The 26,469-nt window shown below is 36.1% G+C and overlaps 3 pseudogenes; all 3 read left to right on the top strand.

Moving 5' to 3' along the window:
* Positions 1 to 4,034: 4,034 nt before the first annotated feature.
* LOC113719430 (probable pectinesterase 15) lies at positions 4,035 to 4,596 on the top strand (annotated as a pseudogene).
* Positions 4,597 to 6,299: 1,703 nt separating this feature from the next.
* Positions 6,300 to 7,032, top strand: LOC113719431 (probable pectinesterase 15; annotated as a pseudogene).
* Positions 7,033 to 8,544: 1,512 nt separating this feature from the next.
* Positions 8,545 to 9,583, top strand: LOC113719433 (probable pectinesterase 15; annotated as a pseudogene).
* Positions 9,584 to 26,469: the final 16,886 nt, after the last annotated feature.

Here is a 26,469-nt window from a genome sequence, read left to right as displayed (position 1 = left end):
AGTAGAAACACATTTCTTGGGTTTAAAGGATACCCTGATTTGTTTTCCAAATTGACAAGCATCACATATCCGGTCCTTTTCAAATCTGATTTTTGGAAGACCTCTAACTATTCCTTTTTAGAGATTTCTTTTAGCAAATCCATATTGAAGTGACACAGCCTTCTATGCCATAACCATGGGTCCTCATTTGTTACTTTAAGACATTTAAGATAGGAGGAATCAATTTTTTCAAGAACAACTACATAAACATCATTAACTCTTTTTTCTTTGAAAACAATGTTGAACTTTGAGTCAAAAATGAGACATTCAAGCTTTTTGAACAATACAAACAGATTTCTATCACACAATTGGCTAACACTTAATAAATTGTAGCTCAGATTGTCAACGAGAAGAACATTATGAATAAAGGTTTGACCATTCTTACCAACATCACCAATGCCAACAGTTTTGGCTTTGTTATCATCTCCAAACGTTACCTTTCCACTTGCTTTTTGCTTGAGTTTAACGAAATGTGATGCCTCACCAGTCATATGTCTAGAACATCCACTATCAATGAACCATTTTGATTCTTTAGCAATGTTATCCTGGTTCACCTACACACAAATCCACAAGATAATACTTGGTACCCTTTACATGTTGGGTCCTTGAGAGTTAGTCTTATGTCTAACTACCCACATGCATCTCATGCCATTCCTCATGTTTTTCTTAACATAACAATTGCTACTCATGTGACCAAATTGACAACAAAAGTTGCACACAGACAATGGATCAATCAAATGAACAGGTTTAATGAATCTGACTTGCCTTCTCCTGTGGATAGCAAACTCATTTGCATTTTGATTCAGCCTTATTTGATGAGTATTAACATAAGGTACAGTGTCATTCTTTTGAAGACGGTTCTGTTTCAAATGGTGTAATAATTGACATAAATCATCCATCCTTTTTCTTAACCTACATTGCTCACTTCTGAGTATGTCACAAAAATTTTTCTTTTTGTAAAGTTCAGCAAGCACATCAGTTTCAGTTCTTTTCAGGTTTTCATTTTCATGCTTAAGACACTGGTTTTGTCGAAAAAGATTTGCATTGTCTTGTATTAGAAAGCTAATTTTCTGCTTTAGTTCCTTGTTTCCAACATAGGATTCTTTCAAGCTGTTATGCATTTTTTCTAGAAAAGAATTAATATCAGTATCAGATTCACTATCACTATCGGTTTGAGTGTTGCATTGTATTACCTCTTCATCTCCAATGGCCATGAAAGCCACTTGAGCAGATTCCTCTTCTTCTTCAACTTCGTCTTCTGAGTTGCAATCATTCCAGGTAATCTGGAAATTGTTGAACTTTGATTTTCGTTCAATCTTGCTCTCCTTCTTTTTCTTCATTGGACACTCATTCGCATAATGTCCTGATTGGCCACATTCGAAACACTTATCAATAAGCTTCTTGTTGAACTCCAGTTTCCCTCTGTTTCTTAAGTCATTAGACTGATATGGGAAGGAATTGCTGGATCCGCCTTTCCTGAATCTTCTCTTGTTGAGAAACCTTTTGAAGCCTCTTGTGATGAGTGCAATATCACTTTCATCACCTTCCAAATCATTTTCATCCTGTGAGGCAGTTTCATCTTCATCTTGTGAAGCTTTTAGAGCAATGCTCTTTCTCATCTTGGTGTCTTCTTCATCCTGCATCTTAGATTTAAGTTTCAGTTCGTAAGATGTTAGAGAGTTAATCAGAGATTCAATGGATAAGGTGTTTAGATCCTTGGCTTCCTCTATGGCAGTCACTTTGCTTTCCCAGTCCTTTGATAAAGCATTCAGAATTTTTCTATTCTTTTCACCTAGAGAGTACTCCTTCTCAAGCACCTCTAAATCCTTGATCAGATCATTGAATCTACAATACATTTTGTCAATATTTTCATGAGGTTCCATCTTAAAAGATTCATACTTAGTGACCAGAATGGATTTCTTCTGCTCTCTCACATTTTCGCTTCCCTCATGGATCTCTCTAAGTTTATCCCAAATTTCTTTTGCAGATCTGCAGCCTTTGACTCTAATAGACTCATTTGAATCTAATGCACTGTATAGAACATTCATAGTTTTGGCATTTAGAGTGAGATGAGTTCTATTTTCAGCAGTCAGTTCACTTCTGATTTTTTGTCTCGGCCTATGAGTAGCTTCATCAATAATAGTTACATCATATGGACCTTCACTGACAATAAACCACAACTCAATATCAATAGATTGCAAGAATATAATCATCATTTCCTTCCAACTCACATAGTTTGATCCATTGAACATTGGAGGTCTAGTGACAGATTGTTCCTCAAAGAACATGGCATTGTTGGTTGTCATGTTTACTCCCAAGCCGATTGAGCTTAATCTCTAGGAGACCAATCTCTGATACCAATTGTAAGGATCGAAGACAACCTAAGAGGGGGTGTGAATTAGATTTTCAAAAAACCAGCTGAGATATAGGTCACTCTTTTTTCAAGCCTACCCTGCTTTTCTCAAAGACCACTCAATGGATCAGATTATAAGAAAATACAGATGTTCGTGAGATGAGAATGTGAGCAGATTATATAGTAAAGCTGTAAATGAAAGTAGAAAAATAAACCAGACTTCAAACTCCACTTGAGTTTGAACAAAACTTTATATAATCAGCTACTTCAAGTTGAACAGTCTTGCAACCAATTTCTTGTGTACAAAGGAAGGATCACTTCCTTCTTGCCCCAAACCACATTTGGTCAAGCAAGGAAGTTTTACACACTCTGAAAACCCTCACAATGCTACACTATTGAAGAAGCTGAGTCACACTTGAAAAGCTACAAAAAAATTGCACAAGCAAAGAGTACAAATGTTCCTTTGGAGTATTCTAACACTTGAATCACTCACTATCTGATGTAGACTTGATGTGCAAAGTTATTCTGAGGTGGTTGACTTTGTTCTTTTTATAGGAGACCAGAAAATTCTTCAATTAATGCTGTCAACGGGTAGAAGGCGACTGAAGAGTCAACTAGTCGTTGGTGATGTCGGACGTCCGATAGTCAGTTTTTATGCGTCCGAATGAGATCAATGAGTTCTGGAAGTTTTCTTGAATCTCTTAGGACGTCCGATCCCCTATCACCATGCGTCCGAGAGTAAGATGCACACTTGGAATTTCCTCTTCAATTCCTTCGGACGGCCGATGCGTTCAATGTGTTGCGTCCGAAGTGCAGCAACGCTTGTCGGACGTCTGATACTCAGGTGTTGAGCGTCCGATCGTGATCAGTGGTTGTAGAAGCCTCAGCTTGTCTTCTTCGGACGTCCGAGTCTGAGCTCTTCACACGTCCGAAGATACTCAATGGATGTCGGACGTCCGATACTCTCCTTTTGTGCGTCCGACAACTTCCTCAGCACTTTTCATCCTTTTTGATCTTCCTTTTTGCTTTAAGTCCACAGACCTGTTTAGTGTCATTTCTGAAAAGGGTTTCTTCAAAAAGTATTAGTAATATCCATTTGTTTTGTAATCATCAAAATATTGAGATAAATAGCTTCCCATGACCGTCCCTTATATCTTTGTGCCTTACCAGCCGTCGCAAGTAACTAAAGCATGACTACTAGAACAACCACCTTATTGTGGCTAGCCTCCTGTCTTGTTCTACTAGTTTCCATCATTGTTTCTCCCTATTCTGCCCAGTACTCTCCAATTGACACAACCACTTCATTCAACGATGATACTAGTAGATGAAAACTTACTTTTGCATGAAAGAAGATCAAGAAAAGTGGGTTTGAGAAATTTATCGACATTATCCAAGAATTTGCACGTAGAATGTCCAGACATCATTAGAGTTACAAGAGGATGAAGAAAAGTAAGAAATATTGTGATGATTCAACATGGAAGTCTGAGCTCATTACTAGTTATAGGGTTTCACTTGTCCTCAAGTAGATTAAGTAGGATGTGCGAATTTCAGTAGTGTACAAAAAGCAGTGGTAGTTGTTCCCGATTTAATCCCTGCTAAGACATTTATTATAGTTGATTCAGGCATGTACAGGGAGCAAGTGATGGTTAGTGCAAATAAGACAAAATAATATAAGGTCAGGGTTATTTGAACATGATGATTGTTTGGAATAACACAGCTAATTCGACTGGAGGAACTCCATTCAGCTATACAATTGCCATTTTATCTACCAATTTTATAGCTTATAATATTAGCTTTCAGAACACGACTCCTTCTCGATCCCCTGCTACAGTCGGAGTACAGGCTGTGGTACTGTGGATTTCCAGTAAAAAAATCTCCATTTTATGGGTGTAATTTCATGTGGCAAAAGATACCCTTTGTGACGATAATCAGAGGCATTATTTCAAAGAATGCTTCATCCAAGGATCCATCGATTTCATTTTTGGAAGTGGAAGACCATTTTAGCAGCAAAAGAAGTTTCAAGTGGTATTAGTGGAGCCGTCACAGCGCAGGCGAGGAACTCAACAAGCAAGAATTCGAGTTTCTCTTTTGTGAATTGAAGTGTTAAAGATAGTGGTAAAGTGTGGTTGGGACGAATTTGAGGGTCATATGCTACAGTGATTTTCTCAATGACAACAATGTCGGATGTCGTCTCTTCAATGTAGAACCCAAAAAATTCAACAAAAAATATACAGGAGATATATTTCATAAAATCAATATACATGGGGATGCAATTTACACACATACAAATATATGTGGGAGAAGAGGAATAAATATTAACGATATATCATTATTCACATATAATAGCAAAACTCTCAGATTTCACTTTTTTCAACTAAATACAATAATATGACACCCTATTTATAGATTAGATAACTTGATAAACAAGTCTTATAATCATACGAAATTTTCAAATAAGATACTAATTTCCAAACAAAAAAACTATCATAACTTAACTCTAATAGAATTACTAAAACTCTAACTTGACTAAAACAGTATTATATAATAATATGGAAATTTTTAATTTTGTATCTTGATTTAATATGCCGACATTTCCTTTTTTAAATCAAGCTCTCTCTTGGATCAGATTCACTACTATCATGATCAATAATCTCCCTTAATTTTTGCTGCTACAATATTCCGCGTACTACGATAGATTTATCTCTTCGCTCAATTTATTTTTTACTTGTGAAAATAATCCATACTTCCGAATAGACTGTTTTCGTCGCCCAATTTGATGTCAACTTATTGACAATTTACTTTGTGATTTTCATAATCACAATTCAACTGATAGGATTATTCTCCGATCATTCTTTTCACAACCACAATCAATTTGACAATTCTTGCGAACGAATCTTATTGTCCAATCCTCACAAACTAGACATTTCACGATCATCCTTGTTGTCTAAGTTGATCAACTAATTTTTTCGTAGCAATTTTTATCCTCTAACTCCTATAGCAAAAACATCCACAATTTTTATACTTTAACTCTGATAGCGAAAAATATTCACTACAAATCTTGTAATCGGGGTAATTTTTCAATGTTCACAGGTACCTCAAAATCAATTTCTTAAATCTAGGGATCTGATACCATAAGTAAAGTCAAAACATTTCAATCAAAAAGTAATATGAGAAATATTTCATAAAATCAATATAAATGTGTGGCCAATTTACAAACATACAAATATGTGTGGGAGAAAAGGAATAAATATCAATAATTTATTACTAATCAAACATAATAACAAGACTCTCAAATTTCACTTTTTTCAACTAAATACAATAATATGACTCCCTATTTATAGACTGGATGACTTGATAAACAAGTCTTACGACCATACGAAATTTCTTAATAAGACTAATTTCTAAATGATAAAGCTGCCATAACTTGACTTCGAACAAATTACTAAAATCCTAACTTGACTAAAATACTAATAAATAATAATATGGAAATTCTGAAACACTACTAACGTAAGATTGGTTCGAGAATTGTATTGTTGAGATATTAAGAGAAAAGTAGGTTAGTTGCTTTCCAAGGCCGTCCCCAATATCTTTGTGTTTCGCCAACCGTCGCAAGTAACTAAAGCATGACTGCTAGAACACCTACCTTATTGTGGCTAGCCTCCTTTCTTGTTCTACTAGTGTCCGTCATTGTTTCACTCTATCCCGCTGATCACTCTCCAAATAACATTGTCACTTCTTTCAACGATGATACTAGTAGATCAAAACTTACTTTTGCACGAAGGATGATCAAGAAAAGCGGATTTGAGGAGTTCATAGATATTATCTAAGAACTTGAACGTAGAATGTCCAGACATCATTAGCGTCATAGGAGGATGAAGAAAAGTAAGAAATATTGTGATGATTTAGCATGGAAGTCAAGTTCATTATTACTTATGGGGTTTCACTTGTCCTCACAGTAGATTTAAATAGATGTGCGAATTTCAGTAGCGTACAAAAGGCAGTGGATGCTGTTCCTGATTTAAGTCCTGCTAGGACACTTTTTTTTTTTTTTAATCATAGTTGATTCAAGCATGTACAGGAAGAAAGTGACAATTAGTGCAAATAAGACAAACTTAATAATACAAGGTCAGGGTTATTTGAACACGACGAATGCTTGGAATGACACTGCTAATTCGACTTGAGAAACTCCATTCAGCTATACAATTGCCATTTTATCTACCAATTTTGTAGCTTATACTATTACGTTTCAGAACAAGGCTTCTCCTCCATCCCCTGCTGTAGTCAGAGCACAGGCTGTGGCACCAAGAATTTCCCGTGACAAAGCTGCATTTTATGCGTATGGATTTTATGGGGCACAAGATACCCTTTATGACAATAGTCAGAGGCATTATTTCAAAGAATGCTTCATCCAAGGATACATTTATTTCATTTTTGGAAATGAAAGACCACTTTAGTAGAAAAATAAGTTTCAAGTGGTCACAGCGTAGGCGAGGAACTCAACAAGCAAGAATTTGAGATTCTCTTTCATGAATTGCAATGTTAAACGTAGTAGTAAAGTGTGGCTAGGACAAACTTGAGGGTCGTATGCTATAGTGATTTTCTCAACGACAACCATGTTGAATATCATCTTTTCGATGTAGAACCCAAAAAAATTATCAAAAAATATACAGGAGATATATTTCATAAAATCAATATATATAGAGAGGTAATTTACACACAAACAAATATGTGTGGGAGGAGATATATTTTATAAAATCAATATATATGTGGAGGCAATTTACACTCATACAAATATGTGTGGAGATGTGGAATAAATATTAATAATATGTCATTAATGAGATGTGGAATAAATATCAACAACATGTCATTCATCACACATAATAACAAAACTCTCAAATTTCACTCTTCTCAACTAAAAACAATAATATGACACCTTATTTATAGACTAGATGACTTGATAAGCAAGTCTTATAATCATACGAAATTTTCAAATAAGATACTAATTTCTAAACCAAAAAAACTATCATAACTTGACTCCAATGGAAATACTAAAACCCTAACTTGACTAAAACACTACTATATAATAATATGGAAATTTTTAATTTTGAATCTTGATTTAATATGCCAACATTTCCTTTTTTAAATCAAGCTCGCTCTTGGATCAAATTCATTACTTTCATGATCAATAATCTCCCTTAATTTTTGCTGCTGCAATATTTCGCGTACTAGGACAGATTTATCTCGTCGCTCAATTTATTTTTTACTTGTGAAAATAATCCATGCTTCTGAATAGACTGTTTTCGTCGCCCAATTTGATGTCAACTTATTGACAATTTACTTTGTGATTTTCATAATTACAATTCAACTGATAGGATTATTCTCCGATCATTCTCTTCACAACCACAATCAATTTGACAATTCTTGTGGACGAATCTTATTGTCCAATCCTCACAAACTAGGCATTCCACGATCATCCTTGTTGTCTAAGTTGATCAACTAATTTTTTCGTAGCAATTTTTATCCTCTAACTCCTATAGCAAAAACATCCACAATTTTTATACTCTAACTCTGATGGTGAAAAATATTCACTACAAATCTTGTAATCGGGGTAATTTTTCAATGTTCACAAGTACCCCAAAATCAATTTCTTGAATTTAGGGCTTTGATACTGGATGTAAAAGTCAAAAAATTTCAATCAAAAAGATATAGGAGATATATTTCACAAAATTAAGCAATTTACATACATATAAGTATGTGTGGGAGAAGAGTAATAAATATCAATAATACATAATTAAGCACATAAAAACAAGTCTCTCAAATTTCACTCTTCTTAACTAAATACAATAATATGACTACCTATTTATAGACTAAATGACTTGATAAACAAGTCTTACAACCATGACAAATTTTCTAATAAGATACTGATTCCTAAATAATAAAACTACCATAATTTGACTCCAATAGAATTACTAAAATCTTAACTTGACTAAAACACTACTAAATAATAATATGAAAATTTTTTAAAGCACTACTAACGTAAGATTGGTTCGAGAATTGTATTGTTAATATATTAAGAGAAAAGTAGTTCAATTGCTTCCCAAGGCTGTCCCCTATATCTCTGTGTCTCGCCAGCCAACGCAAGTAACTAAAGCATGACTGCTAAAACAACCATCTTATTGTGGATAGCGTCCTTTCCCGTTCTACTAGTTCCAACATTGTTTCTCTCTATCTAGCCTATCACTCTCCAATTAACACTATCACTTCTTTCAACGATGATACTAGTAGGTCAAACTTACTTTTGCACGGAGGGTGATCAAGAAAAGCGGGTTTGAGGACTTCATCAACATTATCCAAGAACTTGCACGTAGAATATCTAGACACCATCAGAGTCACAGGAGGATGAAGAAAAGTAAGAAGTATTGTGATGAATCAACATGGAAGTCTAAGCTCATTACTAGTTATGGGGTTTCACTTGTCCTCACAGTAAATCTAAAGGGATGTGAGAATTTCAACAGTGTACAGAAGGTAGTGGATGTTGTTCCTGATTTAAACCTTATTAGGACACTTAGTATAGTTGATTCAGGCACTTCCAAGGAGAAAGTGACGGTTAGTGCAAATAAGACAAAGTTAATAATACAAGGACAGAGTTATTTGAACACGACGATTGCTTAGAATGACACTGCTAATTCGACTTGAGGAACTCAATTCAGCTATACAATTGCCATTTTATCTACCAATTTTGTAGCTTATAATATTAGCTTTCAGAACACGACTCCTTCTCCATCCCCTGCTGCAGTCGGAGCACAGGCTGTGGCACTGAGGATTTCTGGTGACAAAGCTGCATTTTATGGGTGTGGATTTTATGGGGCACAAGATACCTTTTATGACGATAGTCAGAGGCATTATTTCAAAGAACGCTTCATCCAAGGATCTATCGATTTCATTTTTGGAAATGGAAGATCACTTTACAAGGATTGCATGATAAATTCAGTAGCAAAAGAAGTTTCAAGTGGTATTAGTGGAGCCATTACAGCGCAGGCGAGGAAATCAACAAGCGGGAATTCGAGCTTTTCTTTTATGAATTACAGTGTTAAAAGTAGTGGTAAAGTATGGCTGGGACGAACTTGGGGGTAGTATGCTACAGTGGTTTTCTCAATGACAACCATGTCGAATGTCGTCTCTTTGATGTAGAACCCAAAAAATTTACCAAAAAATATACATGAGATACATTTCATAAAATCAATATGGGGAAGTAATTTACACACATACCAGTATGTATGAGAGAAGAGAAATAAATATCAACAATAAATCATTAACCACACATATTAACAAGACTCTCAAATTTCACTTTTATCAACTAAACATAATAATATGACTTCCTATTTATAGACTAGATGACTTAATAAACAAGTCTTATAACCATAAGAAATTTTCTAATAAGATAATAATTCATAAATAATAAACTACCATAACTTGATTCCAATAGAATTATTAAACTGTTGACTAAAACACTACAAAATAATAATATGAAAATTTCTAATTTTGAGTCTTGATTTAATATACTAATAGCTCCTCATTCTAGATGATAAATACTAATTCATAGAGATAACTTTTATTTATAATATGCTTTACCAAGACAAAACACATGGAGAAAACATGAAATGAAGACTACAAGAATACCAGAAAAGGGATTGATTACCTCACTTGACTTGCATTTGCAATATCTGATATTACATATCCATCTTGGTGTAGATGAGGGTGGGTTTAATGGTCCGAAAGCAGGAAAGAGCAACAAAATTGAAAACATGAAATTTTGAAATTGGGCCAATTTATGATTTTAAAAGATCATGGCGAACCAGTACTTTTTATAAATAAAAGAGAAAGGAAAGTTTATGTGGAAAATAATTAATAGTTATTATCACTTTATCCCCTTAACGATTGGTACCACTATCAATTTCTTCCTTAACGTAAATTTTTAATCACTTTGCCCTTAAGACTAAAGATCAAAATTAACGAAGTTTGTTAATTTAAATGAAAAGACATGTTTAGCTCTTACATTTATTATTACTTTACCTGCATAAACTATAGCCTTATTATCAATTTATCTCCAAAGTTATTTTTTAGGCAATTGATCCCACCATTAAACTAATTTGGCAAGTTAAAAAACTTAAAAAGAAAGTACCATACTCTTTGTATAATAAAAACAATAAAGAATTTAGAGTGGTCCTTCTCTTTTTTAGTATTAAAAAAAGTTAGAACATTAATCTCTTTCTTCCTGACAATCTTATTAATATTGAAAAAAATAGAAAGGTAGGGAGGGAGGAAGAGAGAGAGAGAGAGAGCTTAATTCTTTTTTTTTTTTGTAATTTTAAAAACACAAATAAGAAAGAATTCAATATTTTTATTATTTTAAAATTACTTTACTTTTCTATTTACCACCAATTCCAATTCTAATTTTGACAACATTGAAATAATATGATGATAAGATTCTTTTTTTTTTTTTCCTTTTTTGCAAAATCTAATTTTTTGTCTCTTTCTCTCCTATCTCTATTTCTTTTCCCGGTATTACTAAGTGTGAAAAAATAAATTTGAGAAAATTCTTTTATTTTTATGTTTTTGGAACTTTTAGAGTGAAAAAAGGAAGAATAACCACTCCAACTTTTTCTATTTTTAATTATATATTTAAAAAGGTTAAATACATTAAAAAATTTTTGAACATACTAGTTAGATTAAGAATAAAACGGAAGTCTTTTGAAATCAAGTACCGGAGTATTGAGGGTCACATATTGTAAGCCTAGGTTGGAAACCCTTGTGGCTAGGTTTTTTTGGTCATCCTGATGGTGGCCGTTGCGGCGAAGCCGCCGGATGGTGGCGGCCAGATGCATGTTGCCCCTTCGTTTGCGGCAGTAGTTGGCCGTTCCAATGACGAGAATGGGGTAACGCTGGGTGTTGTCTCAACATTCAGAGGTGAGCCCTCTCTTCGTATCTCACGCCAGAAGATTGAGAGATTGGCTGCTCCCTTCCACCAGGCTCTGGTAGGGAGGTTCAGTGCGGGCAGACCCTCCATGGAGGCCATACGAAAATTCTTCGTGACTCTGGGGCTCAAAGGGCATTGATCAGTTGGCCTCCTGGACGAGAAGCACGTCCTGATTAGACCCTTGGTGGACGATGATTATACTCGCTTGTTTGCTCGCAGGGTCTGGTTCATAGGCAAGTCACCAATGTCGCTTTCGAAGTGGAGCATCGACTTCAGGTCTGGTCAAGAGCTTGCAATTGCTCCAGTTTGGGTAAGTTTCCCAGGTCTGCCTATCCCCTTTTTCCAAAGGAATCAGTTGATGCAGTTAGCCTCAACGTTGGGGCATCCCCTCAAGCTGGATGCGGCAACCGGTGATCTTCGCCGGCCCTCTGTTGCGCGAGTGTTGGTAGAGGTAGATATCTCTATGCCCCTTGCCAAACGCGTATGGATAGGGGATGAGGAATATGGATTTTGGCAGCCGGTGGACTTTGAAAACATCCCTCCTTATTGCTCTTTCTGTTCCAAATTCGGTCATCAGCAGGAGAGTTGCTATCGGAGGGATCCTTCCCTGCGGCCTGTGAAGGTGGGGCGGAATTCCTCGAAACTTCAAGAGGCTACTGCGCCTGTCACGAGTTTGGACAAGGGTAAAGCTAAGGAGGGGGAGTTGCGGTCTACGCCTGGAATGACAACAGCGACGTCAGGTATCGCTGGGGCAGAGACTGCTGTGCTGTCGGCACCAGTCCAGAAGCAGTTGTTGCTCCAGGGACATGGGGTGGCAACTTCCTGCGCGATGACTTCCAGGGAGGTGGCGGCAATGAAGGTGCTGGTGGCAGCAGTGCCTGGGCAGCAGGTTGGGGAGGCCGAAGTGGAGGTTGGTACTGCCTCTGACCCTTTGGAGGATTTGGAGGATGAGGGGATGGAGCAGGAGATGGGGCATGCGGCCGCCGTTGTGGATAGTGCGCATCAAGATGTCAGTTGCGGAGGAGTGCAGGACGTGGGGCTGCAGCAGGAGCAGCAGGGTGATGTAGAATTGGGTGGTAGGTTGGAGATTATCTTCCCGCGTGCTATTGTCGCTGATGTGCGAGGGGATGGTGTGGAGAGGAGCAAACCAGATGGTGTTGAGGCACGGTCTATTGCACTTGTGGGAGCTCAGAGGGTGGAGTCCAGCAGTGACGAGGAGGCCCTTTCAGTGGGTTCCCTATCCCCACGATTTGCTACGGAGCTGGTGCGAGTCCAGGATGAAACTATAGTGCCAACAGCTGGAGTTCTTGACAGTTCGGTGGCGGCTTTGAGGAACAAACAAAAAGGTATTCGTGCACATTTTCCTTCTGACAGGCAATTACGTTCTAAATTGATAAATTTGCAGAATTCTCTTCCTGCTTTGTCCCATGATTAAGGGTTTATTTTGGAATGTTCGGGGCATTTCTAAAGCCCCGAAATTGAGAAGGATTAAAAATTGATTCAAATGAACAATCTCTAATTCTTGGCTTTTTGTGAACCTTGGTTGGAGGTTGATAAAGCTGAACGGTATAGACACAAATTAGGTTTTCATGGAGTGGTGCATAACTTGGTGGGCTCGATCTGGGTGTTCTTCCAAGAGCCTTTTTCAGGCTTGGTGGTTGGAGAGAACCCCCAGCATGTGTCAGTGCGACTTTCTCACGATCATGTGCCAAGCTCCCACCTTGTTGTCTCCTTTGTGCATGCGCGGTGTACTCCTGTGGAGAGGTGTGAGCTATGGGAGGGTTTAATGTGGGATAACCCAGGTTCCGCTGCATGGCTTGTGGGTGGGGATTTCAATGTAATTTTAGATGCTGAGGAGAAGAAAGGGGGTCGGGCTTTTAATCCTGGTGAAGCTATGGAGTTCAGACAGTTTATCAATGAGGCAAATCTCACGGATGTCGGTTTTTCTGGGGCTCGGTTTACCTGGTGTAACAATAGACATGGCAGGGCAAGAATTTGGAAAAGATTGGATCGGATTTTGGTGAATGAGGGTTATATTGACACGGGAATGTCATTGGCAGTGTCGCACTTAGCCCGGGAGTCATCAGACCATGCTCCGCTCCTTCTTTCAGTATCAACCAGACTGGACACTAAACCGCGGTCGTTCATGTTCCTTAATGTCTGGACGAGGCACGAGGACTTCTTGCCTATGGTTCAGGATTCTTGGGGGCAGCCGTGCGCTGGCTCCCCTTTGCAAGTTTTCTGTTGCAAATTAAAACAGCTGAGGGGTACTATACGGGATTGGAGTAGGAGGGTTTTTGGGGATATCTTTCAGACAGTTAGGCAAAAGGAAGAGGAGGTGCGGCTGGTGGAGGTCCGTGTAGAAAGCGATGATTCAGATGCTGCTAGGGTGCATTTACATCTTGCCAAAGGTCAGTTGCGGGCGGCCTTGAGAGTGGAGGAGTTGTTTTGGAAGCAGAAGGCTCGGGTTAGGTGGCTTCAGGAGGGAGACCGAAATACAAGGTTCTTTCATTCTGTCGTCAAAAATAGAAGGGTACGTTCAATCATTCACAGGATTAGAAATGGCCAAGGGGAGTAGGTGGAATTAGACGAGAGGATTGGAGCAGAGGCGGTACGGTACTTCGAGGGGTTGTTTACGGATCAGCGTCCAACATCTTCCTCTGATTTGCTTCAGCATATTCCAACAATTTTGACTGATGAGGAGAATGATTTGCTGGAGCAGTTTCTCTCTGAGGTGGAGATTCGAAGTGCGGTGTTCGCGATGGATGGGGAGAGTGCACCGGGGCCGGATGGATATACGGGTAAATTCTTTACGGTAGCATGGTCAGTTGTCGGTGCGGATGTGGTTAGCGCAGTGTGTAGTTTTTTCTGCGGGGCTGAGTTGCCTCGTGCTGTTACAGCGACCTCCATTGCACTCATTCCTAAGGTTGGGCACCCACAGGATTTTTCACAATTCCGGCCGATTAGCTTGTGTAACTTTGTTAACAAGTTAATTTCGCGAGTTTTGGCGGATCGCTTGGCCCAAGTCCTTCCAAGGATCATATCCCCACAGCAGAGTGGATTTGTTCGGGGGCGGCTTATATCGGATAATTTCTTGCTTGCACAAGAGTTGCTCTCTAATATGGGGAGGACCTCCAGAAATGCCGATGTTGCTCTGAAATTAGATATGTCAAAGGCTTATGACCGTGTTTCCTGGATTTTTTTGACAATGGTTTTGAGAAGATTTGGATTTAGGGAGCAATGGATTGATAGGATTTGGAGATTGGTCTTGAATGTATGGTTTTCGGTTCTAATCAACGGGGCCAGTGTGGGTTTCTTTAAGTCTATGCGAGGGCTTCGTCAAGGGGACCCATTATCCCCAGGATTGTTTATTATTGGTGCGGAGGTGCTGTCCCGTTCTTTAAACAAGTTAGTGGAGCATCGAGAGTTCAAGTGCTTTTCAGTTCCGCGGGGCTGTCCTAAGATCACTCATCTCAGTTACGCAGATGACGTCCTGGTTTTTTCGGGTGCTTCATCCTCTTCGCTGAGATGTGTTATGCAGACAATTGAGAACTATGAAGCAGTTTCGGGACAGGAGATTAATGTTCAGAAGTGCGGGTTCATGGTGCATGCTAAACTGCCTAGTCAATGTGTGGCAAGGGTTCGACGGGTAACTGGGTTTGGTCTTAAGTCGTTTCCCGTGCGTTACTTGGGATGTCCGCTTTTTGTGAGGCGCCGGAAGTGCCTATATTTCATGGAGTTGGTACAGTCAGTCATTTCTAAAGTTTCATCATGGAGGTCCAGATTTTTATCCAATTGGGGTCGGATTGTACTTATCAAACACGTACTGTCAGCAATCCCAACTCATTTATTGGCAGCTTCATGTCCTCCGAAGGGAGTCCTAGCCTTAGTTGAACGGGCTATGGCAAATTTTCTCTGGGGGGAGCGGGAAGGTGGCCTCCGACGTCATTGGATCAAGTGGGCAGACCTGTGTGCCGACTCGTCTCAGGGGAGGGTTGGTGTTCGGTCGTTATTGGATGTTCATATAGCATTCTCGCTCAAATTGTAGTGGCGCTTCCGTACGGGTGAGTGTTTATGGGCGACATTTATGAGATCCAAGTATTGTCGGCAGAGTCATCCATGCATGGTAGGGGCGGTTCAAGGCAGTTCATATATGTGGAGGCGCTTGCTTCAAATTCGTGAGGTGGCGGAGCAAAACCTTTGGTGGGAGATGCGGTCGGGACAGTGTAATTTCTGGTTTGACAATTGGATGGGTTCTGGTCCTCTGTGTCAACGGTTACAAAGTGTTTTTGATCACTTAGTTAGGGATTTCGTATTGAATGGAAGGTGGAATCAACAGTTGCTGCGGCTTTGGGTTCCTGATGACATAGTCTCAGAGATAGTTACTAAAGTTGCCCCAGTGGGGTCCGCGGACGATCGTGCGGTGTGGGCCTTGACGGAGTCAGGGGATTTCTCTATTGCTTCCACATACGTGCTGCTTGGTAGCCAGACCCCCTCATCTTTCATGTTTGATAGGGTTTGGCACCCTGTAATCCCAATCAAGATATCATTCTTCATGGTAAGGCTGCTACGGGATCGGTTACCGATGGCGTCGTCACTAGGAAGATTGCAAGTGTATGGCCCATCCAAGTGTTTTTGCTGCTTGGCCTCGCAATCTGAATCGTTGGAGCATGTCTTTACGGAAGGTGAGTTAGCTCAATTTTTGTGGACCTTTTTTGGGAATGGCGCTGGAGTGAGTTATAGAGGAATAGGGGTGCGGTCGCGTTTGGCGGCTTGGTGGTGCCAACCGGTTCGGCACTCTCGTATGGAGTCATTACACTCGGTTTTGCCTTGCATTATTTGCTGGCATATTTGGTTGGTACGGAATCTTGCAATTTTTGAAGGGCAGCTCCTGCGTCGACAGACCATTTGTGATCGTATCCTGGCGGATGTTGTAGGGCTATTTTCCAGGAAGTTTGCAGGTGAGTTTACTGGGGTTGGCTCCTGGCCGGCGGTCTACTCCAATATCTCTGGGTGGAGGCCTCGGTATTCCCATAGAGTGGTTTGTTGGGAATTTCCAGCCCAGGGGGTCTTCAAGTTAAATACGGATGGGTGCTCGCTTGGCAACCCGGGCGTTAGTGGCGGGGGTGGTGTGCTTAGGGACTCGTCTGGTGCTTTGTTGTTTGGCTTTTCTGTTCCGTTTGGGGAACTGACATGTCTTCAAGCGGAGATAAAGGCTTTGGTGTTTGGGGTGCAACAATGCTGTCTTCGGGGATTCTTGCGGATTCGGGTGGAGATGGACTCTCTTGTGTTAGTCAACCTACTGGTAAGACAATTGAGGTGTCCGTGGTTAGTTCGGTCGGATCTGGATGCGTTACTGGCAATCCAGGGTTTGGAGTGGACGGTGGGGCATTGTTATCGGGAGATGAATCAAGTGGCGGATGCCTTAGCCAAGGTTGGGGCACAGTCTGAGGGTATTATTTTGTATACGTCACAGTCTGAGTTGCCAAGATTGGCAAGGGGGGCCTTAGGTTTAGATAGGTCACAGACTCCTGCTATTCGTACTCGAGCTATTTCTCACTGAAGCCTGTGTACTTTGGTTTTCTTGCCTTTAATAAAACCATAGTTCTGATAAAAAAAAAAAGTTAGATTAACAATGGGGTTAAACACCTAGAAAAAATAATGTTAGAAAGTAAAGTGATTGAATCACTATAATTGAAAGGGTAAAGTGATAATAACAATGCAGTAATACTATAAAATAAAAGGATATTTTTGTTCAAAATTTATTAATATGCTGAGTTACATCAAGAACTCCTCTCCAAACTTAACATCAAAATAGCCATCATGAGCAGTAAAACCTCAGTCTCCTTTCTTTTCTTCGTTTGCTTCGTGGGTTTGCTCATTAGTGGTATAGCCATAGACTCTGATGCTAAACAAACTGCAGCATTTTATAGCAATTACTTAGCCGCCTATCAAAAGTACGCAGAGAATGTTGCAAGCAAGATGAACAACAATGGCATCCATGACAATGACATCCATTTCGAACTCCTATTTTTTCCTCCCCCAATCTTTTTCCCATTTCCATGGCATTTTCCTCCACTTCCAATTATATCGCCTTTTCCTCCACTCCCTGGCATCGGTGGTTTTCCATTTCCTCAGCAACCTCCACCACCATCTGGTGGTGATGGCAGCAAGAGCCCTCCAAGTCCTCCACAAGGTTTTCCACATCTTCCGTTTCCATGGCCTTTTCCTCATACACCTGCCGCTGGCACTCCTCCTCCATCCGGTGGCAAAGCCCCTCCAAGTCCTCCACAAGGTTTTCCATTTCCTCATCTTCCATTTCCTCATCTTCCGTTTCCATGGCCTTTTCCTCATCCACCGCCACTGGCACTCCATCCGCTCCATCCGGCGACAAAGCCCCCTCCAAGTCCTCCAGCCAAATGTCCTCCTGGGCCTCTAACCAATAAACCTCCGGCTGGCCAGAATTAGAGTTTGATGTGGCTGTTTATTTTAGACTAATAATATAAATGTCTCAATGTTTTAGACTTTAAAATAGAATATTAGTATAGATTAAATAAAAGGTCGTATTAGTATCTATTCTTTTTTTAATAAAAGTTCTTGATTTGTAGAGAAGGCCGTATTAGTATTTGTTCTTTTATTAGTCTACATCAATAAAAGTTATTGATTCGTTTGTGTTGAAAAAAAAATTAATATGCTGAGTTGAATTACCTATAAGGGTAAAGTGACTAAAAGATAACGTTAGGAGGTAACTTGATAGTAGTGACATAGTTTTAAGAGGATAAAGTGATAATAATCCAATAATTAATGAACAAATAACTCACCATCATATCCTTTCAGGAAAAAAGAAAAAACAAATAGCAATAAAGGAAATATCACTAATAATTATTGCCCCGTAATATTATCAAAATTGTTCCATTTCTTTTGTGCTCCACTTAATACTATCTATATAAACTAGCACTCCATTTTGTTTTTAACGCTTTCAATTGGACAAGAATGAGATTGAGATATTGCTTCAAAAGTATTAAGTGTTGCAAAAATTACATACTTATAAATATTGATCGAGGATATTAAGCTATTCAAAATTCACTTGCTTGCTCGATTTGTAAAAAATTGACAAAATTATAGATCCTTCTTATGTACCAATATGAGCTATAATATTGTAGTTTTGGTGACATGTGCTAGACACCAACATAGTCATAGCCAAATTAAGCTTTAATCTTTTGATATTATCTTACAAAAAAAGGAATTTCAATTTGGCAAAAATCATGAAATTTGAGTGGTATGTCATAATTCACATCTTATTAGTTGAGTGGAAAATAAAATTTTCTTAATAGCTAAAGTGCTAATAGGTTTATATAGAGAGAGATAAATAAACATTTAAAACATTTTGAGATAGAGTATAAATTTTTGGCTTTGCTTTCTTCCTAACTTTTATCTCTTTGTAAACTGAACTTCTTTCTCCTTAGCTTTCCTCCCATGAATTATTTTGTTCTTTATTATTGTACTAGAGTCTTTCTTGTGGTTTCCTAATGAGAGTTTGCTTCTCTTCTAAGAATTCCTAAATAATTAAATAACTTAGTACATTAGATACTAAAAAAGTTAAACAAATATATTAATAAAATATATGAAACAACCTATACAAAAATAATTGATTATAAATAGTACCCTTTTTTCAAAATTAAATGAATTAAAACTTTCATATTTATAGTACTCTAAACTAGATATACAAACAATTTCCAAAAATAAAAAGATAATCAACAAAAAAATTTTGGAACAATAATGAAATTGGAAACCTGGTTTGGTACTAATAATTAACTAGGGTCCAAATGCTTTGTAGTTGTCGAATAAGAACTCCTCTCTCTCTTTTTTTTTTGTTTTCTTGTTAATTTCATGTGTTATCAGAGAACCAAAAGTTAAGTGAAGAAGAAGGAAAATGTTAGGTTTTGTTTTCGTCTATTGCAGACAAAAGGAAGACAAAAAGATTACTTTGAGGCACAGGATAGGTATATTTGTTAAAAATCAGGTATAAAAATTTTTTTGGTTCCATTAAGTTTAACAGATTCGGTTATCTTTATAATTTAGTTCAAAGTATGAAGTGTCGTGTTGTACATTTTGAAACCATGGGGAGCTTCTCTGTGTATTAGATTTACCACCGAGGACTTTTTTGTTTTTTACCCTTTTGCCAATAATGAAATATAAATGATCCACCACGTAAAGTTTTTTGAACTTGTAAATTCTAACAATTGAAATTTCATAGATAGAGATAGTTGGGATTTGTCTATTTTCCTTTTCTTTTATTCATATTTTTTAGCACAATCCAATGCAAAGCAAAAACAAGAAGTCTATTTTTTCACGCAAAGCAACAAGTCTTTTTTTCACCCAATCCAATGTAGCTGGAAACCTGGAACAATTCAGATATGCACGCAAAGCATCTTAACCAAATAGAGCTACGAATTGTTAGAGAAAAGTCATCAACCATATCTTTCCCAGAAAATGAGACGAATCAATTATATTCTTCTCTGAATGCTGCCATTATATTCACCCTCCTCCCTCTCTTCTCCTTAAACAAAAGAAACAAATTAAGACTAATATAGGTTTGCAGGAGAGGGAAAGTTTGCTTCCATCTAATTGCAATCAATTGGGTGCATTTAAGTAAAGACTTATCCGTATGAAATTTCCATTGGTGCTATCATAACAAGTCTGGCAATGAACAAAGATAACAAACTTGGGGATGAGAGACGTGCTAGCTTAACGGTACCAAAAGAATTTATGAAGGAAATAGTCTGCTTTTAATCATATAACAAAGAAAGTAAATTTTGTAGTCTTGTTTATGAAGGAAACGCTGCTCTATCTCTAATTCTCGTTTGTTTTTCCAAACACGTCTTTCAAGTTATAGACATTCCGTAGGAAAAACTCAATTTTCTTTTCATATAAAAGAAAGAGAAGAGTAAATGAAGGTTAAGAAATTTGAATACTGGACGCAATATTCAATAATCCCCAGGGACCAGAGAATTTGAATCCGGATTTGAAGGCATAGAGTGACCAATAAGTTTCTTAGTTAGGTTTAGGGGTGAGCAAATTCGATACAGACCGAATTCATAATCGAATTCAAATTTAATTTGGTAATTTGAAATCGGGTATTTGGTAATTTGGTACAAATTCGGTACATATCGAATTCAACGAATTCTAATATGGTATGAAATAGGTAATGAAATTATGAATTTGGTAATAACCGATTTCGTATTCAAATTCGGTAAAATGAAATAGGGTACCACATTACCGCATTCGAGTACCAAATTAGTTTATAAAATTATATAATATATAGATAAATGCTATTTAGTATTAGTATATACTACTAATATATTATTATATTATATAGGTAAATGTTATTAATAATAGTTAGTATATGGTATTATCATGTACTTATAATAATAATAATATATAATAATGTACAATATATTATTTTAGTATTTGTTAATTGTTATATGACTATAATAATACAAATATATAGTGATACATAACAATATAATATAACTATAATTCTTATTATTTTATACATGAGTAACATGACGAGAATTAGATAATAATTAATACATATATGTATAATACTAAATATTAAACAATAAACATAATTAGTAATTAGAATTTAGATATTGGTAATTTGATACATCATTCATGTTTGAATTATTGAATATTTGAATGCGTAACCTGTAACTTACAAGTATTAATGTGCTTTAAATTTACATTACATATTTAACATAAAAATTTATATTCTCTATTCACTAATCTTAAGGCTTTAAGTATAGACAAGACAACTAAGCAATGTAAATAAATGCATATGAATTGCAAATCAATGTATTAGTGTATTGACTTTCACAATAACATATGCAAGTAAATAAGTTTTATTTTGATTTGAAATAAATTATAAGTTTGTAACTAGTATAACTTGTCACTAATCATTGTAATTTGTAAGTTTGTAACTAATATTACTTATTATTAATCATTGTAAATTATAAATTCATAAATTATCACTAATCATTGTATAGTCTAAGGTTTATTTTAGTTTCAATTAATCACTTTTTATGTGTTCCTTAAATCATAGACTAAGGATTCTAGGTATAAGTGATCAAATAAATGCCAATTAAATTAAACGACAAAATGATTAGAACATAAGTAATGTGTTAAATTATGAATAAATTTGGGGATCAAATCAGTAATAATTTTTAAAAAATCAGTTTTTTTTAAATGAATTCGGTTAACCGAATTCATTACCATTTCCGAATTCGAAATCGGTTACGAATGAATTCGGTTATAGACAATTTGAAATTAAAAGCGGTTTAGATTTCTATAAGTCAAATAACCAAATTCACCGAATTCAACTAACCGAATTATCGAATTTGTACCGTTTGCTCACCCCTACCATACACCTATTAGTGAAAAACAATCCTCAACTGAACAACGGGATGGGTACACGTGGGTGCGCGCCCCAGAAAAAGAAAAATTATTAAATATTTATCAACTCATTATGCCTATGCGTAAAATTCATAAACGTTAACCATATTCATAGGTGCTATTTTATGAATAAAAAAAAAACTAGGAAGCTAAGTCATTATGTTATAAAACTTTTTAAATATTTCAAAAAATGAAGCATTATTTGATAAGTATAATATGCCAAAAATTTGTTACCTGTATTTATAAAAGTTATGTGAAAATAATTCATATTTTCTAAATGTATGAAATAAAAAAATTTTGAGTTATACATATGAACATATAGTTTACGGTTATATAACGAGTACTAAGTAACTTGGCTAAGCAAAATCTGGAGAAGCACTGAAGTTCTCTTCCTTGTTGTGTACCATTTGAGGTATACGAGTTTATGTAAGTATATATGTACTATCAACTGGCTGCACACATGCATGTATCATTCCGAATATACACATTTAGAAAAAAATAAATAAATAAAAAGATAGCAAAGATTTAAGATTAAATCACCATGATTGTAATGCAGTTAACTACTTTCCATATATCTATTTTTTGACATCTTTCAAATTTCACGAAATAACCAACTTGTAAATTGGAAAACAACCTCATTTGGAAAGAATTGATTACAAAATATCTTGTGATAAATCCATTTGTCACGAATCCACAAGTGAGATATCGAACAATTAATTCATTTCCAACAATAGTTTATCTTTTTATGGAGAGATTCTCAACATCGCAATCAGAAAAAGTTAAAAACACTACTTTCCATATATCTATTCTTTGACATCTTTCAAATTTCACGAAATAACCAACTTGTAAATTGGAAAACAACCTCATTTGGAAAGAATTGATTACAAAATATCTTGTGATAAATCCATTTGTCACGAATCCACAAGTGAGATATCGAACAATTAATTCATTTCCAACAATAGTTTATCTTTTTATGGAGAGATTCTCAACATCGCAATCAGAAAAAGTTAAAAACACTACTTTCCATATATCTATTCTTTGACATCTTTCAAATTTCACGTAATAACCACCTTGTAAATTGGAAAACAACCTCATTTGGAAAGAATTGATTACAAAATATCTTGTGATAAATCCATTTGTCACGAATCCACAAGTGAGATATCGAACAATTAATTCATTTCCAACAATAGTTTATCTTTTTATGGAGAGATTCTCAACATCGCAATCAGAAAAAGTTAAAAACACTACTTTCCATATATCTATTCTTTGACATCTTTCAAATTTCACGTAATAACCACCTTGTAAATTGGAAAACAACCTCATTTGGAAAGAATTGATTACAAAATATCTTGTGATAAATCCATTTGTCACGAATCCACAAGTGAGATATCGAACAATTAATTCATTTCCAACAATAGTTTATCTTTTTATGGAGAGATTCTCAGCATCGCAATCAGAAAAAGTTAAAAACACTAACAATAACAATAATAATAATAATAATAATAATAATAATAATAATAAGATTTCAAGTCCAATAGTAAGTAGACATGAGTTCATGGGGCTCCCAAAGTTGATTTCTTGCTTTTCTTTTAAATTCCGCTCAGCCTAATTAACTTATTTAACCCACAAACCCATTAGTTGAAAAACAATCTTCAATTGAATTAAGGGGACCCAATCTTAGGGTTAGCAACAGAGTACACGGGAATTTGTTAAGGAACATTTTCTTTGGTATGGTAACCTAACTAAGAAACTTATTGGTCACTCTATGCCTTCAAATCCGGATTCAAATTCTCTGGTCCCTGGGGATTATTGAATATTGCGTCCAGTATTCAAATTTCTTAACCTTCATTTACTCTTCTCTTTCTTTTATATGAAAAGAAAATTGAGTTTTTCCTACGGAATGTCTATAACTTGAAAGACGTGTTTGGAAAAACAAACGAGAATTAGAGATAGAGCAGCGTTTCCTTCATAAACAAGACTACAAAATTTACTTTCTTTGTTATATGATTAAAAGCAGACTATTTCCTTCATAAATTCTTTTGGTACCGTTAAGCTAGCACGTCTCTCATCCCCAAGTTTGTTATCTTTGTTCATTGCCAGACTTGTTATGATAGCACCAATGGAAATTTCATACGGATAAGTCTTTACTTAAATGCACCCAATTGATTGCAATTAGATGGAAGCAAACTTTCCCTCTCCTGCAAACCTATATTAGTCTTAATTTGTTTCTTTTGTTTAAGGAGAAGAGAGGGAGGAGGGTGAATATAATGGCAGCATTCAGAGAAGAATATAATTGATTCGTCTCATTTTCTGGGAAAGATATGGTTGATGACTTTTCTCTAACAATTCGTAGCTCTATTTGGTTAAGATGCTTTGCGTGCATATCTGAATTGTTCCAGGTTTCCAGCTACATTGGATTGGGTGAAAAAAAGACTTGTTGCTTTGCGTGAAAAAATAGACTTCTTGTTTTTGCTTTGCATTGGATTGTGCTAAAAAATATGAATAAAAGAAAAGGAAAATAGACAAATCCCAACTATCTCTATCTATGAAATTTCAATTGTTAGAATTTACAAGTTCAAAAAACTTTACGTGGTGGATCATTTATATTTCATTATTGGCAAAAGGGTAAAAAACAAAAAAGTCCTCGGTGGTAAATCTAATACACAGAGAAGCTCCCCATGGTTTTAAAATGTACAACACGACACTTCATACTTTGAACTAAATTATAAAGATAACCGAATCCGTTAAACTTAATGGAACCAAAAAAAATTTTATACCTGATTTTTAACAAATATACCTATCCTATCCCTTAACTCTCAATTCTCTCTATTTAGAGAATAAAACAAATAAATTTTTTGAGCTGTCTTTTGTTTAATTATATTAGGACATGTTGGTCATTTCGTCCATTTCCGTTAAGTTTAACGGATTCCGTCACCTTTACAATTTAGTTCAAAGTATGGAGTGTCATGCTATACGTTTTGAAATCACGAGGGGTTTTTCTGTATATTAGGTTTATCATGTGGGCTTTTTTGTTTTTTAACCCTGGCAAAAATAGAATTAACATAATACAAAGAATACAAATTCCACGTATGTTTATTTTTCTAGCACAATTACATTATTCCTTTATAAAAAATTATAATGATTGTGATTTATATGCAATAGAATCACGAATATATAATAATTTTGATAAAACATGATATTATCAATATTTGATATATAGAGTTCAAGATATAAATCAAAAAGTGTTTGGTTCTTGATTCCGAATTCCATTCTAAAGGACATGTTAACTATGTTGGAATGCTTTCTGTCTCTTTCCATTTAATAAAATTTTTAAAAGTAACTGGCTAAAGAAAATAAGTAAAATAAAAATACATATTATGATGCTGATGATCAAATTTTCACAAAAAAATTTTAGTATCTAAAGAATAATATATTTTAAAATATTGCAATCACATACAAAAGTACGTGAACTATTACTAATAGATATAAAAAATTCAAAATATGTTTTTAAAGCACCATTGAGCAAGTTTTCAAGCCTCACTACTAGGGCTACAAACAAATGGAGAGGCTCGAGTCCAAACTCGGCTCGAGCTCGAGCTCGAGTTCGAGTTGATCAAGTAGAACTCGAGTTCAAAAATATTAAATTCGTTAGCTCGCAAGTCGGCTTGAACTCGATTTTATATGTATATATATTGATTTTTATTTTAATAGTAAAAGTATATATATATCCTTAATATTTTATTATTTGTTAAGAAAAATTATTATTTTATTTATTTTTTTAAAAAATAAAATAATTATTTTTTATTTTTTAAGTTCCAGCTCGACTCAAATTTGAGTCGAACTCGAGATCGAGTTTGACATTTTGAGCTCGAGCTCGAATTTGAGTTTCGTAAAATTATGTTGAAAATTGGCTCGATTAGGGCGAAACTCGACTCGATTCGGTTTGTTTGCAACCCTACTCACTGCAGATAACGCTTACGCTTGAGCTCATTAAAATATTCGAGCTATTTGAGCTTGAATTGAGTTTTGATCGAGCAAACTTGTAAGTAACAAGAGGAGCTCGATGTTCTCATTCAAATATCTCTTTCGATTTTGAGTTTCTTTTCAGTAATTTTGTTTCTGCACTTTCGCATAAGATCAAGAAACAACTTCTACCTAAAAATGATCATAGGACAACAATCGGTTAGTCACATCCCAGAATCAACAGAGATTTAGAACACCAACCATGCATAGATAGACCTTTTTGAAGAATTTAAACAAAACTATGCACAAACTTTGTCCTCCTCACGATTCATAATACCATATAACGTTCTGTTATTGACAGTATTTTGATATAAATACAAGTTTAATTCTGAAATACTCCCGTTTCACTACAAGTATATAGGTCAACTAGTAGTTTAGGGAATAAGTCGGGTCAATCCCACAGAGAGCAACTTGTACAAGTACTAGGTCCTTACTTACACTATTATGTAGACTAATAATCAATTTAAGCAAGAGAAGTTATAATTACTACTATCTAACTAGTCTTAACTAGATATTTGCAAGATAACAATGAAGAAAATTCACTAAATATTTGAGTCTAGGGATATAGATTCCACTTATGGCATAAAATATACAAATAAATAGATTTACCTCTTAGTTACAACTC

This window comes from Coffea arabica, chromosome 11c, assembly GCF_036785885.1.
Source record: "Coffea arabica cultivar ET-39 chromosome 11c, Coffea Arabica ET-39 HiFi, whole genome shotgun sequence".
Lineage (NCBI taxonomy): Eukaryota > Viridiplantae > Streptophyta > Magnoliopsida > Gentianales > Rubiaceae > Coffea > Coffea arabica.
Note: the sequence above shows the minus strand (reverse complement) of the source record. Positions and strands in the feature narration are given on the sequence as shown.